Source organism: Lissotriton helveticus, chromosome 7 (genome assembly GCF_964261635.1).
Source record: "Lissotriton helveticus chromosome 7, aLisHel1.1, whole genome shotgun sequence".
In the NCBI taxonomy this organism is placed as follows: domain Eukaryota; kingdom Metazoa; phylum Chordata; class Amphibia; order Caudata; family Salamandridae; genus Lissotriton; species Lissotriton helveticus.
The window spans coordinates 1,443,653,866-1,443,668,971 of record NC_136068.1 but is presented as its reverse complement, the minus strand read 5'-3'; positions in this window follow the sequence as shown (position 1 = coordinate 1,443,668,971).

The window sequence follows — 15,106 nt, the reverse complement described above, 5'->3', positions numbered from 1 at the left end:
GTGTATTGTTTTTTTATTGTTTACTGGATCTTCAGATCAATCGTGGATTCACACGGGGGGCTTCAGTAAGTGGATCCACAGCTTCTCATGGGCACCCAAAAAAATGTCCACATGTTCCCTCACATGTCCCTTGATCAGCCACATGTATCCGAACCCCTTATATACAATTTCTTTATATATTTCCCTCCCGATTCACAAAATGGTAGCCACACCTTTCCTCTCAGGTTGCAGCCAGCCAATCATGTCATTGCTGTTGGTGCGCGGATACACAGATCCACTGTGGTGGATCCAGATCTCTACTTATTCATACATTTTTGTTCTGTAATACCTCCAAAACTACTGAACAGATTTACACCAAATTGCAAAAAGCACTCTTTCTAGACCAGGATATAGCTTTCTGCACAATTTGGTGTGATTCTGTTCAGCGGTACAGGTTGTATTCATGTCAAATTGCTTAGGAAAAATGTGTTTTGGGAGTTCCCCTCCCCCCCCGCTTGACGGATCACCCCTAAACCTTCCAGTTAGTAGCTGAAGTGAGTGACAAATTACTTTTGAAAAAGTTATTGTGGGCCCGATGCACAGAACTAATGTAAGACAAAATCCTAAACGTACTACCATTTTGGTATTCACAGAAGGCACTTACTCATTTTGGTATTCACAGAAGGCACTTACTCATTTTGGTATTCACAGAAGTCACAGAAGGCACTAACTCATTTTCATATTCACAGAAGGCACTTACTCATTGATGAGTAACTGCCTTCTGTGAATACCAAAATTAGTAAATGGTAGTAACTTTAGGATTTTGTCTTAAGTTAGTTCTGTGAATCGGGCCCTGTGTGTCCTTACTTAGAAATACCCTGTTCATCACCTCCTTGTGTTTGCTTTGTTCGCCCTAAGTTGGCAGGGTATGCCCAGACGTGGGTCCCTTGCTCACTTTGCCACTGGATTCAAGCAAGCCTGGCTGATGAGGGCTGTTAGCTCAAAACCGGTCCCAAGATGCTTGTTTCCGGTCCAGGGAAAACATAGCTTGGCAGTTCGGGCTGGACTGTTCCCATGAGGCACAGGGTCAAGACTAATTTGCATTTAGCTTTGTCTGAACTGGGGTGGCAAAGTGAGCTGAAGAATGATGATGGATTCAACCCAGATCTGTGACTGGGGGTGAGTGTTTGAAAACTTTCAGCACTCTGTCCATCATCTCCTTGTGTTTGCTTTAATTATAGTGATTGTCACAAAATATTTTCAATAAAGCATTATTAACAACATTTTTAAAAACCATGCCCAGATTTGCGTCCCTTGCTCATTTTGCCACTGAATTCAAGCTAGCCTGGCTGATGAGGGCTGTTAGCCTCAAACCAGTCCCATGATGCTTGCTTCTGGTCCAGGGAAGACATGGCTTGGCAGTTCGGGCTGCACTGTTCCCATGAGGCACGGGGTCAAGACTGATTTGCATTTAGCTGTGTCTGAACTGCGGTGGCGGTGCTCCAGCCCAAAAAGGGCCACAATGAAAGCTGCAATGAAAAAAGGGATGTTTTGACACATCTATGCACCGTGTGCCAGGCACGTTTTGGTGCCTGGTACACGTAGTATGGTTGTTTGGGGGGGGCATCTGTGGTGCCCCCAGACTTTATAGTGGAGGCACATGGGTGACAGGAGCCCTGCTAGTGCCCCAAAAGTCTCTTTCTGACAGCCATTCTCTGGCGGTCGGACCACCATGGAAAGGCTGTTGGAAAGGAGCATCATAATGTTACTGTAGAGCCTGAGCAGGCATCACCCCTATTGTTGGGAATGCAATTTGACGGATGGGCCGATGGGCTCCTTGAGCCCATCAGAAGCATTGGCTGGTCCCTCCGACTGCTGCAGTTTGATCAACCGCATCATAATGCAGCGGTCCGACCTCTCTATTGAATGTGGGTTGGACTGCCACTGATGGCCTGTCGGTGGTGGTCGGACAGACATCCTAATGAGGCCCTGTGTTTTTTTTCTAATTGTTGCTCTGGGGACAGCCTAAAACAACATTGAAAAAATGGTTGGTGGTACCCCTGCCCTTCTAGGGGTACCACCAGGAAGAAACAATACAATTTAAAAGCCCCTACAGGGCCCATGTAGCTCCCATAGAGGGTGCAGGCAGGCGCTGGGTATTATTTGAATGTGGCTGTCCTTGAGCCCAGCCAGGGAACCCACAGCAAGGGAAATCGTCATAGGCAGCGGGTTAGCCCCAAAGCCACTTCACCCCTTGCTGGATTCCCAGCCTGCTCCATTCATTTTCTCTTGCCCAGGCAGAAGCAGCTCTCCCACAGGAAATACAGTAGTGATGGAGCACCTAGGACACTGCTTTAAAGGCCCCAGGGTATGGGGTCCCCGGGGCAGGTCTACATCTCCAAGAGTGGGGCCCTGCTCTCCCCAAGAAAAATACTGGCCCCAGAGATGAAGTCCTTAAGGCCTCTCTAAGGCTCGGGAGTGCCCTCTCTTCAAATAATATATTATATTTATATCCCTGGTGCCTTACAAAGGCTTGGGGAAGGGGACGCAGCCCACCCTCTCCATAAATAACTATACTAGCAAGGGGGACTTGGGATTCCTCTCCAATTGTATAGACCCTCCGGGTCCTAGCCCACCCTAGGCGGCTTAGTTTTTTTCAAAAGGGCGGGAGCGTCTCAGATCCGGGAGTGTATGACTTAGGTGCAAGTTATAGTTAGTTCACTAAACTATAACTGGCAAACTTCAGTTTTTTTTTCAGTCATTAGAGGATAGTTCCTGTCTTATTTGAACACTTAACTATGACATCACACTCTCCTTTGTGTTTTTTCAATGAATATCAGTGGTTTCTTGATTATATTCTATGTTGAGCATATGCCCAACCCGGGGAAGAGAGCACAGATGGAGTTGGCCACAGGGCCTATTGTTTTGGTGGAAATGGACTTTCACAGGATCAAATGTTCATGCATACCTAATTTTTTTCTGAGCATTAATCCTTTTATTCCTAATCCAAGGCTCTCTTTAAACTCCAAGTTATCAAAACTGATGAACGGGTTTTACACTAAATCACAGAAAGCATGCTTTCTGAGTAAAATGTTAACTTTCTTCAAATTTGGTGTAATTCCATTCAAACATTTTTACTGTTTCGGAGATCGAAGTTTCCTACAGGAATTAACATGGGAAATCACACGTTTTGGACCCCCCCCCTCTTATTTTTCCTTGTCTCCCGCTTTAAGGATTAGCGCAAATCTTTACATTAAGGAGCCAAAATGGATAACTTTTTTTGGGAAGGTTTAATGCAGATTTGTCAAATGGTGCCAAAGTTATTCAAGTAACAAAAAATGCTCTTCGTATGAGAATCCTGAACTGACTATAACTACACAGGGGATTTGTGAAATCGCAGGCTCTGAATGTTGTAAATACATATCTGGAATTGAAGAGCATATGATTTTGGTTACCAAACTTAGGGGCACATTAGGATGGCGGGCCGACTTTGTCCGCCCACCACCCTAACGGAGAACAGGACCACAATGATATACATTTCAGCACGCATATGCATATGCAAAGCGGCAGGCACCGCGCGGTGCCTGCCGCTTTGCATATGCAAATGTGGGGGGTAGCATAGGTACCCCCCATGTGCACCCCCAACACTGGCATCACCTGGGGGCCCCGCGGGGGGCCCCCGCAGCAATCACCGCCTGCCTTTCTGTGGCGGTATTGCCGCCGCGGAAAGGCCCCTGAATTTAGCCATCGTAATATGACTGGCGGTGTCCATTGGACACCGCCACCATATTGATCTATCACCGCCGCGGTCGCAGGGCGACCGCGGTGATAAAGCGGCGGACGGTCTTTCCGTCTGCCGCTGTCTCCTCCGCCATCCTAATCTGGCGGGGGGGAATCACGACATGCATGTCGGGCGGATTGCCTCCAGGCCGGCGGTGGCCACCGCCAGCCTGGCGGAGGCAATCCGCCCGACATCATAATGGGCCCCTTAATGTGTCAATGTAAAAATAAAAACCAGCATAATCATACGACCATACGTATCACCACAAATGTGCATACGCACATTATAACAAAGCATTTTTAAAATTAAAATAATTGACCATTCTACCATTTCAAGTTGGCAGAGCCCCAACTTGAAGCAGTTATTTTTGGGCAGTAGATAAACAAATATAGAAAGAGTTTAAAAGCACCTTCAAGAGAAAGGGGCAGATACAGGTCCCACCAGAAATAAAATAGAAAAAATCCATGGGAAAGGGCAGAGGAGCATCGAAGAAGCCACTCCCTGTTGCTGAGTGGTAGGAAGGCACGGTCAGTGGGAAGAGGTGAGGGAGCATGGACGACATATGTAGTCCCACGGAGTACTAAACAAAAGAGAAAAAATAGTCTGTCATTTAAGCAATGTAAGGATACAACTCATTCATTCAAAAAGGATGGTAAAGAACTTCTACTCTGTGGGAGAAACAAGAGGAGGGAGGAATGCAATTGAAAAAGAAATTAGCAAATGATAAGGAATGGATTCAATCAAGCCCACTCTGAGTATTGATGTGTTACACAAATGGTCTTTCAAAAATCACCAGCTAAAGCTGTTTTTAGGTGAGACCTAAAAGCATTAATAGTAAAAAAATAAGTCATATCAGTAAAAAATTTCTGGTCATTGTTAAGAAATATTAATGTTTTTGTAGGGCACACCACACTTCCCAAGCGTTAAGGTTGTGTAGATTTTTGGTTACACCTGGAGGTCACTTAATCAGTCATTAGAAGGACGAGAAGAACCATAAGATCGGATGGACTGTAATTTTGTGAATTACACAGTAACCTTGCAGCAGGTGCTCAGCCCACTGAGCCAGTGTACCAGTCACACTCTCTTAAATGCGTACATTTACTGGTTTTAAATGTTTGCTTTGGAGGTAAGTTATTTTCCATATCCTTAAACATTTCAGGTCTCCTTTTAATGTTCCTCTGCTGCTGGCGCGCCTCTGTTAAGTATGTGGCTTACTATTTACTTACCATCCAGCGCCTGGGCGAGGTGTTTTACAAGTCATTTATCTTTCCTTGTTGCATTGTTGCTGTGGCATCGGCTTAAGTTTCATTACCTCATTGGTTGTGTTCAAAATCTACTTTCCGTCTCTACCTTCGACTCTGACTCAATCTCCAGGGTTTCATAAAGTAAGCTTCAGCACACCTTTTCAAAACTACTGACTTGCATTTGGTACTTGTGGCTTTACACCAGCTTATGTAGTTCAATAGGGTACGCAGTTCCTCTAAGGTCAAGGGGGTACGGTGGATCCTCTAAGGTCAAGGGGGTACGGTGGAGAAAGGTCGGTGAGGAACTTAGAAGCATATCATGGTATCTGCTTGCTCAGAAGCAGGAGCCCTAACACTCCGGGGGGGGGGGGGTCATGTTTCATCACCAGGCAACTCCTCCTTGGGTTGGTGCTGGAATGCCCAATGGGCCCCTCCAGGGGGCTCTTTGCCAGAGGTCTTTTTAGAATAAGACGCCGAAGTGACGTGTAAACGGAGGTGCTCTAGGTGTAGATCAGGTTAGTGTGAATTAAAAGTAGCTAGGAGGGACCCTAACACATTTAATATGTGTATCCCCTTGTTATGATTAAAAGAATCAGTGGTGGCTGAATGTGGAGTTAATGATCCAATGCAGCTCATCAGGTAGTGTACATAAAGGTCAACATGTTTCTTGCCACAGGTTATCATTATCGATCAGGGCAATTCATCAGAACCAAAAATCTAATCTACTGGTGATTGGGGAAGTCCGAGTGTGATATTTAGCCAAAGGTGCCCCATCACATGGATCAAATGCCCTCACAGTATATAGCATACCTGGAGATCTAAGAAATGACCTGGAATGAAAAAGCAAAGCACATTTAAAAGTGAGTATTCAAATATAATACCCATATTGGGAGCACAAATGCATTAGGCAGGTTACAGGGAAAATTCATGCCAATAGCGGAATCACGCCTATCAGTGATTGTGTAAACTTGCATGAAAAGCAAACATATAAAACACATAACCGCAGCCAGGCGGCACACAAATGAAGTGATGCAATTACCACAGATCCCACATAATGGCTCAAAATAAAGAGAAATACAGTTATCATTGGGCTTATCCAAATTTGACAAGCTACTGACCCCATAGGTTATGGCAGAAACCACGCTTGCTGCGGAATAAAAGTAAAACTGAGGGAGAAGAGTCATAACAGACCAACATCAGAAGTGCTGTGCAAGGAAACGAAAAGGAAAGACAATTGTGAAAATAATGCCAGAATACTCATGGCGTCTAGTGCACTCAATTAGCGGTAACCTACTCCTCTCTGTCACCCTGGTGGTACTGAGGTAGCAGGTGGGGCAATTTTTATACTGGAGGAATAAGATTTACAGGATTCTGGATTAAACGCCCAGTCATGGCTGGGAAGTTCACCCGAGGTGTGTGATCGGCGCAAACCATTGCCATCTTGTGCTGAATAAAACCTGCACTTATGTATTAGAGCAGGATTCCTTAGGGTCGAGGCGACCCCCATAAAGCGTTCTCTCAGCCTTGTGGTGCGGTGCAGTGGGACAGCAGTGCTCGAGAGCCGGGTGGTGCAGTGCACGGTTTCCCCTGCTGGGAAAAGAGGGGCATAGTGCCCACACCGCCATTCACTCCCGCCCGCTTGAACATATACACAGTTCCTCCCCAATTAAACTCTGGAGACATATTTATGGGAAAGAACTGTTGCAGGTTTATTTCATACAACACACGTATGACGTTTTCAGGCAGGTCATCTTACAGGCGATCCAAAGCAGGCAGCCCCTCGCTGTCCCGCATGCCTAAGGAGCCATCTTGCACGGCGAGTCGATGCTCTGACGGTGCAGCACATTACCAACTTCGTTATACTCCCAACCCCCCCTGTCGGGGCGGAGCGGTGTGGCACACCCCCGGTCGGTTCAGGCCCCCCGACCGCCCGAAGGACTAACGGGGCGCCGTCGCGGTATCCCGGAACCTCCTTCGGCTCCTGGTCCTTGGCTCAGGCACCCTTACTGTGCCAGGCAGAGGTACCCTTACTGTAGCGATACAAAAGGGGATGATGGACGGAGCGTTTGTATAAATCAAACACTCACCCCCAGTCAACTGATCTGGGTTTAATCCATCACCATTCTTTAGTTCACTCAGCCACCCCAGTTCAGACATGGCAATATGCAAATCAGTCTGACCCTGTGCCTTATGGGAACAGTCCAGCCCGAACTGCCAAGCCATGTCTTCCCTCGACCGGAAACAAGCATCCTGGGACCGTTTTCGGATTCATAATCCTCATCAGCCAGGCTATCTTGAATCCAGTGGCCAAGTGAACAAGGGACTCACGTCTGAGCATACCCTGCCACACTTAGGGCGAACAAAGCGATACAAAAGGGGATGATGGACGGAGCGTTTGTATAAATCAAACACTCACCCCCAGTCAACTGATCTTGGTTTAATCCATCACCATTCTTTAGTTCACTCAGCCACCCCAGTTCAGACATGGCTATATGCAAATCAGTCTGACCCTGTGCCTTATGGGAACAGTCCAGCCCGAACTGCCAAGCCATGTCTTCCCTGGACCGGAAACAAGCATCCTGGGACCGGTTTCGGATTCATAATCCTCATCAGCCAGGCTATCTTGAATCCAGTGGCCAAGTGAACAAGGGACTCACGTCTGAGCATACCCTGCCACACTTAGGGCGAACAAAGCGATACAAAAGGGGATGATGGACGGAGCGTTTGTATAAATCAAACACTCACCCCCAGTCAACTGATCTGGGTTTAATCCATCACCATTCTTTAGTTCACTCAGCCACCCCAATTCAGACATGGCTATATGCAAATCAGTCTGACCCTGTGCCTTATGGGAACAGTCCAGCCCGAACTGCCAAGCCATGTCTTCCCTGGACCGGAAACAAGCATCCTGGGACCGGTTTCGGATTCATAATCCTCATCAGCCAGGCTATCTTGAATCCAGTGGCCAAGTGAACAAGGGACTCACGTCTGAGCATACCCTGCCACACTTAGGGCGAACAAAGCGATACAAAAGGGGATGATGGACGAAGCGTTTGTATAAATCAAACACTCAGCCCCAGTCAACTGATCTGGGTTTAATCCATCCCCATTCTTTAGTTCACTCAGCCACCCCAGTTCAGACATGGCTATATGCAAATCAGTCTGACCCTGTGCCTTATGGGAACAGTCCAGCCCGAACTGCCAAGCCATGTGTTCCCTGGACCGGAAACAAGCATCCTGGGACCGGTTTCGGATTCATAATCCTCATCAGCTAGGCTATCTTGAATCCAGTGGCCAAGTGAACAAGGGACTCACGTCTGAGCATACCCTGCCACACTTGGCACGAACAAAGCGATACAAAAGGGGATGATGGACGGAGCGTTTGTATAAATCAAACACTCACCCCAGTCAACTGATCTGGGTTTAATCCATCACCATTCTTTAGTTCACTCAGCCACTGGATTCAAGATAGCCTGGCTGATGAGGATTATGAATCCGAAACCGGTCCCAGGATGCTTGTTTCCGGTCCATGGAAGACATGGCTTGGCAGTTCGGGCTGTACTGTTCCCATGAGGCACAGGGTCAGACTGATTTGCATATAGCCATGTCTGAAATGGGGTGGCTGAGTGGGCTAAAGAATGGTGGTGGATTAAACCCAGATCAGTTGACTGGGGGTGAGTTTTTGATTTGCTCAAACGCTCCGTCCATCATCCCCTTTTGTTTCGCTTTGTTCGCCCTAAGTGTGGCAGGGTATGCTCAGACGTGAGTCCCTTGCTCACTTGGCCACTGGATTCAAGATAGCCTGGCTGATGAGGATTATGTATCCGAAACCGGTCCCAGGATGCTTGTTTCCGGTCCATGGAAGACATGGCTTGGCAGTTCGGGCTGTACTGTTCCCATGAGGCACAGGGTCAGACTGATTTGCATATAGCCATGCCTGAAATGGGGTGGCTGAGTGGGCTAAAGAATGGTGGTGGATTAAACCCAGATCAGTTGACTGGGGGTGAGTGTTTGATTTGCTCAAACGCTCCGTCCATCATCCCCTTTTGTTTCGCTTTGTTCGCCCTAAGTGTGGCAGGGTATGCTCAGACGTGAGTCCCTTGCTCACTTGGCCACTGGATTCAAGATAGCCTGGCTGATGAGGATTATGAATCCGAAACCGGTCCCAGGATGCTTGTTTCCGGTCCATGGAAGACATGGCTTGGCAGTTCGGGCTGTACTGTTCCCATGAGGCACAGGGTCAGACTGATTTGCATATAGCCATGTCTGAAATGGGGTGGCTGAGTGGGCTAAAGAATGGTGGTGGATTAAACCCAGATCCGTTGACTGGGGGTGAGTGTTTGATTTGCTCAAACGCTCCGTCCATCATCCCCTTTTGTTTCGCTTTGTTCGCCCTAAGTGTGGCAGGGTATGCTCAGACGTGAGTCCCTTGCTCACTTGGCCACTAGATTCAAGATAGCCTGGCTGATGAGGATTATGTATCCGAAACCGGTCCCAGGATGCTTGTTTCCGGTCCATGGAAGACATGGCTTGGCAGTTCGGGCTGTACTGTTCCCATGGGGCACAGGGTCAGACTGATTTGCATATAGCCATGTCTGAAATGGGGTGGCTGAGTGGGCTAAAGAATGGTGGTGGATTAAACCCAGATCAGTTGACTGGGGGTGAGTGTTTGATTTGCTCAAACGCTCCGTCCATCATCCCCTTTTGTTTCGCTTTGTTCGCCCTAAGTGTGGCAGGGTATGCTCAGACGTGAGTCCCTTGCTCACTTGGCCACTGGATTCAAGATAGCCTGCCTGATGAGGATTATGAATCCGAAACCGGTCCCAGGATGCTTGTTTCCGGTCCATGGAAGACATGGCTTGGCAGTTCGGGCTGTACTGTTCCCATGAGGCACAGGGTCAGACTGATTTGCATATAGCCATGTCTGAAATGGGGTGGCTGAGTGGGCTAAAGAATGGTGGTGGATTAAACCCAGATCAGTTGACTGGGGGTGAGTGTTTGATTTGCTCAAACGCTCCGTCCATCATCCCCTTTTGTTTCGCTTTGTTCGCCCTAAGTGTGGCAGGGTATGCTCAGACGTGAGTCCCTTGCTCACTTGGCCACTGGATTCAAGATAGCCTGGCTGATGAGGATTATGAATCCGAAACCGGTCCCAGGATGCTTGTTTCCGGTCCATGGAAGACATGGCTTGGCAGTTCGGGCTGTACTGTTCCCATGAGGCACAGGGTCAGACTGATTTGCATATAGCCATGTCTGAAATGGGGTGGCTGAGTGGGCTAAAGAATGGTGGTGGATTAAACCCAGATCAGTTGACTGGGGGTGAGTGTTTGATTTGCTCAAACGCTCCGTCCATCATCCCCTTTTGTTTCGCTTTGTTCGCCCTAAGTGTGGCAGGGTATGCTCAGACGTGAGTCCCTCGCTCACTTGGCCACTGGATTCAAGATAGCCTGGCTGATGAGGATTATGTATCCGAAACCGGTCCCAGGATGCTTGTTTCCGGTCCATGGAAGACATGGCTTGGCAGTTCGGGCTGTACTGTTCCCATGAGGCACAGGGTCAGACTGATTTGCATATAGCCATGTCTGAAATGGGGTGGCTGAGTGGGCTAAAGAATGGTGGTGGATTAAACCCAGATCAGTTGACTGAGGGTGAGTGTTTGATTTGCTCAAACGCTCCGTCCATCATCCCCTTTTGTTTCGCTTTGTTCGCCCTAAGTGTGGCAGGGTATGCTCAGACGTGAGTCCCTTGCTCACTTGCCCACTGGATTCAAGATAGCCTGGCTGATGAGGATTATGAATCCGAAACCGGTCCCAGGATGCTTGTTTCCGGTCCATGGAAGACATGGCTTGGCAGTTCGGGCTGTACTGTTCCCATGAGGCACAGGGTCAGACTGATTTGCATTGAGCCATGTCTGAAATGGGGTGGCTGAGTGGGCTAAAGAATGGTGGTGGATTAAACCCAGATCAGTTGACTGGGGGTGAGTGTTTTGATTTGCTCAAACGCTCCGTCCATCATCCCCTTTTGTTTCGCTTTGTTCGCCCTAAGTGTGGCAGGGTATGCTCAGACGTGAGTCCCTTGCTCACTTGGCCACTGGATTCAAGATAGCCTGGCTGATGAGGATTATGAATCCGAAACCGGTCCCAGGATGCTTGTTTCCGGTCCATGGAAGACATGGCTTGGCAGTTCGGGCTGTACTGTTCCCATGAGGCACAGGGTCAGACTGATTTGCATATAGCCATGTCTGAAATGGGGTGGCTGAGTGGGCTAAAGAATGGTGGTGGATTAAACCCAGATCAGTTGACTGGGGGTGAGTGTTTGATTTGCTCAAACGCTCCGTCCATCATCCCCTTTTGTTTCGCTTTGTTCGCCCTAAGTGTGGCAGGGTATGCTCAGACGTGAGTCCCTTGCTCACTTGGCCACTGGATTCAAGATAGCCTGGCTGATGAGGATTATGAATCCGAAACCGGTCCCAGGATGCTTGTTTCCGGTCCATGGAAGACATGGCTTGGCAGTTCGGGCTGTACTGTTCCCATGAGGCACAGGGTCAGACTGATTTGCATATAGCCATGTCTGAAATGGGGTGGCTGAGTGGGCTAAAGAATGGTGGTGGATTGAACCCAGATCAGTTGACTGGGGGTGAGTGTTTGATTTGCTCAAACGCTCCGTCCATCATCCCCTTTTGTTTCGCTTTGTTCGCCCTAAGTGTGGCAGGGTATGCTCAGACGTGAGTCCCTTGCTCACTTGGCCACTGGATTCAAGATAGCCTGGCTGATGAGGATTATGAATCCGAAACCGGTCCCAGGATGCTTGTTTCCGGTCCATGGAAGACATGGCTTGGCAGTTCGGGCTGTACTGTTCCCATGAGGCACAGGGTCAGACTGATTTGCATATAGCCATGTCTCAAATGGGGTGGCTGAGTGGGCTAAAGAATGGTGGTGGATTAAACCCAGATCAGTTGACTTGGGGTGAGTGTTTGATTTGCTCAAACGCTCCGTCCATCATCCACTTTTGTTTCGCTTTGTTCACCCTAAGTGTGGCAGGGTATGCTCAGACGTGAGTCCCTTGCTCACTTGGCCACTGGATTCAAGATAGCCTGGCTGATGAGGATTATGAATCCGAAACCGGTCCCAGGATGCTTGTTTCCGGTCCATGGAAGACATGGCTTGGCAGTTCGGGCTGTACTGTTCCCATGAGGCACAGGGTCAGACTGATTTTCATATAGCCATGTCTGAAATGGGGTGGCTGAGTGGGCTAAAGAATGGTGGTGGATTAAACCCAGATCAGTTGACTGGGGGTGAGTGTTTGATTTGCTCAAACGCTCCGTCCATCATCCCCTTTTGTTTCGCTTTGTACCCTTACTGTACCCTTCTGCCGCAGAGGTACCCTTACTGTACCCGTCTGCTTCCAGATCGCCCTGTATCTCCGCCTGCAACACAAAGAAAAATATTACAACATTCTATTACTTCGCGCCGCTGCTCAAGCTGCTTGGTCAGGGTTCAGGGTGGGAACAGCGCTTGAGCCGCGAGAAGACTGCGGATGAGAGAGGCCGAGCCTTGGACACCGCGGTAGATAAAGGGGGGGTTCGCCCCTCCCACATGTAGGCCCTCCCCTGGCGTGTGGATGGCAGACGCGGGGCGGGGCGCTCCACTAGTGCCGGCTGGAGTTATGCCGGATGGGACTAAGGCGCTGCCCCGTCCATGTTCCCCTGCGGGTCACGCGGTCAGCGGCATAGTGCACACACCGCCATTCACTCCCGCCCGCTTGAACATATACACAGTTCCTCCCCAATGAAACTCTGGAGACATATTTATGGGAAAGAACTGTTGCAGGTTTATTTCATACAACACACGTATGACGTTTTCAGGTGGGTCATCTTACAGGCGATCCAAAGCAGGCAGCCCCTCGCTGTCCCGCATGCCTAAGGAGCCATCTTGCACGGCGAGTCGATGCTCTGACGGTGCAGCACATTACCAACTTCGTTATACTCCCAACCCCCCCTGTCGGGGCGGAGCGGTGTGGCACACCCCCGGTCGGTTCAGGCCCCCCGACCGCCCGAAGGACTAACGGGGCGCCGTCGCGGTATCCCGGAACCTCCTTCGGCTCCTGGTCCTTGGCTCAGGCACCCTTACTGTGCCAGGCAGAGGTACCCTTACTGTAGCGATACAAAAGGGGATGATGGACGGAGCGTTTGTATAAATCAAACACTCACCCCCAGTCAACTGATCTGGGTTTAATCCATCACCATTCTTTAGTTCACTCAGCCACCCCAGTTCAGACATGGCTATATGCAAATCAGTCTGACCCTGTGCCTTATGGGAACAGTCCAGCCCGAACTGCCAAGCCATGTCTTCCCTCGACCGGAAACAAGCATCCTGGGACCGTTTTCGGATTCATAATCCTCATCAGCCAGGCTATCTTGAATCCAGTGGCCAAGTGAACAAGGGACTCACGTCTGAGCATACCCTGCCACACTTAGGGCGAACAAAGCGATACAAAAGGGGATGATGGACGGAGCGTTTGTATAAATCAAACACTCACCCCCAGTCAACTGATCTTGGTTTAATCCATCACCATTCTTTAGTTCACTCAGCCACCCCAGTTCAGACATGGCTATATGCAAATCAGTCTGACCCTGTGCCTTATGGGAACAGTCCAGCCCGAACTGCCAAGCCATGTCTTCCCTGGACCGGAAACAAGCATCCTGGGACCGGTTTCGGATTCATAATCCTCATCAGCCAGGCTATCTTGAATCCAGTGGCCAAGTGAACAAGGGACTCACGTCTGAGCATACCCTGCCACACTTAGGGCGAACAAAGCGATACAAAAGGGGATGATGGACGGAGCGTTTGTATAAATCAAACACTCACCCCCAGTCAACTGATCTGGGTTTAATCCATCACCATTCTTTAGTTCACTCAGCCACCCCAGTTCAGACATGGCTATATGCAAATCAGTCTGACCCTGTGCCTTATGGGAACAGTCCAGCCCGAACTGCCAAGCCATGTCTTCCCTCGACCGGAAACAAGCATCCTGGGACCGTTTCCGGATTCATAATCCTCATCAGCCAGGCTATCTTGAATCCAGTGGCCAAGTGAACAAGGGACTCACGTCTGAGCATACCCTGCCACACTTAGGGCGAACAAAGCGATACAAAAGGGGATGATGGACGGAGCGTTTGTATAAATCAAACACTCAGCCCCAGTCAACTGATCTGGGTTTAATCCATCCCCATTCTTTAGTTCACTCAGCCACCCCAGTTCAGACATGGCTATATGCAAATCAGTCTGACCCTGTGCCTTATGGGAACAGTCCAGCCCGAACTGCCAAGCCATGTGTTCCCTGGACCGGAAACAAGCATCCTGGGACCGGTTTCGGATTCATAATCCTCATCAGCTAGGCTATCTTGAATCCAGTGGCCAAGTGAACAAGGGACTCACGTCTGAGCATACCCTGCCACACTTAGGGCGAACAAAGCGATACAAAAGGGGATGATGGACGGAGCGTTTGTATAAATCAAACACTCACCCCAGTCAACTGATCTGGGTTTAATCCATCACCATTCTTTAGTTCACTCAGCCACTGGATTCAAGATAGCCTGGCTGATGAGGATTATGAATCCGAAACCGGTCCCAGGATGCTTGTTTCCGGTCCATGGAAGACATGGCTTGGCAGTTCGGGCTGTACTGTTCCCATGAGGCACAGGGTCAGACTGATTTGCATATAGCCATGTCTGAAATGGGGTGGCTGAGTGGGCTAAAGAATGGTGGTGGATTAAACCCAGATCAGTTGACTGGGGGTGAGTTTTTGATTTGCTCAAACGCTCCGTCCATCATCCCCTTTTGTTTCGCTTTGTTCGCCCTAAGTGTGGCAGGGTATGCTCAGACGTGAGTCCCTTGCTCACTTGGCCACTGGATTCAAGATAGCCTGGCTGATGAGGATTATGTATCCGAAACCGGTCCCAGGATGCTTGTTTCCGGTCCATGGAAGACATGGCTTGGCAGTTCGGGCTGTACTGTTCCCATGAGGCACAGGGTCAGACTGATTTGCATATAGCCATGCCTGAAATGGGGTGGCTGAGTGGGCTAAAGAATGGTGGTGGATT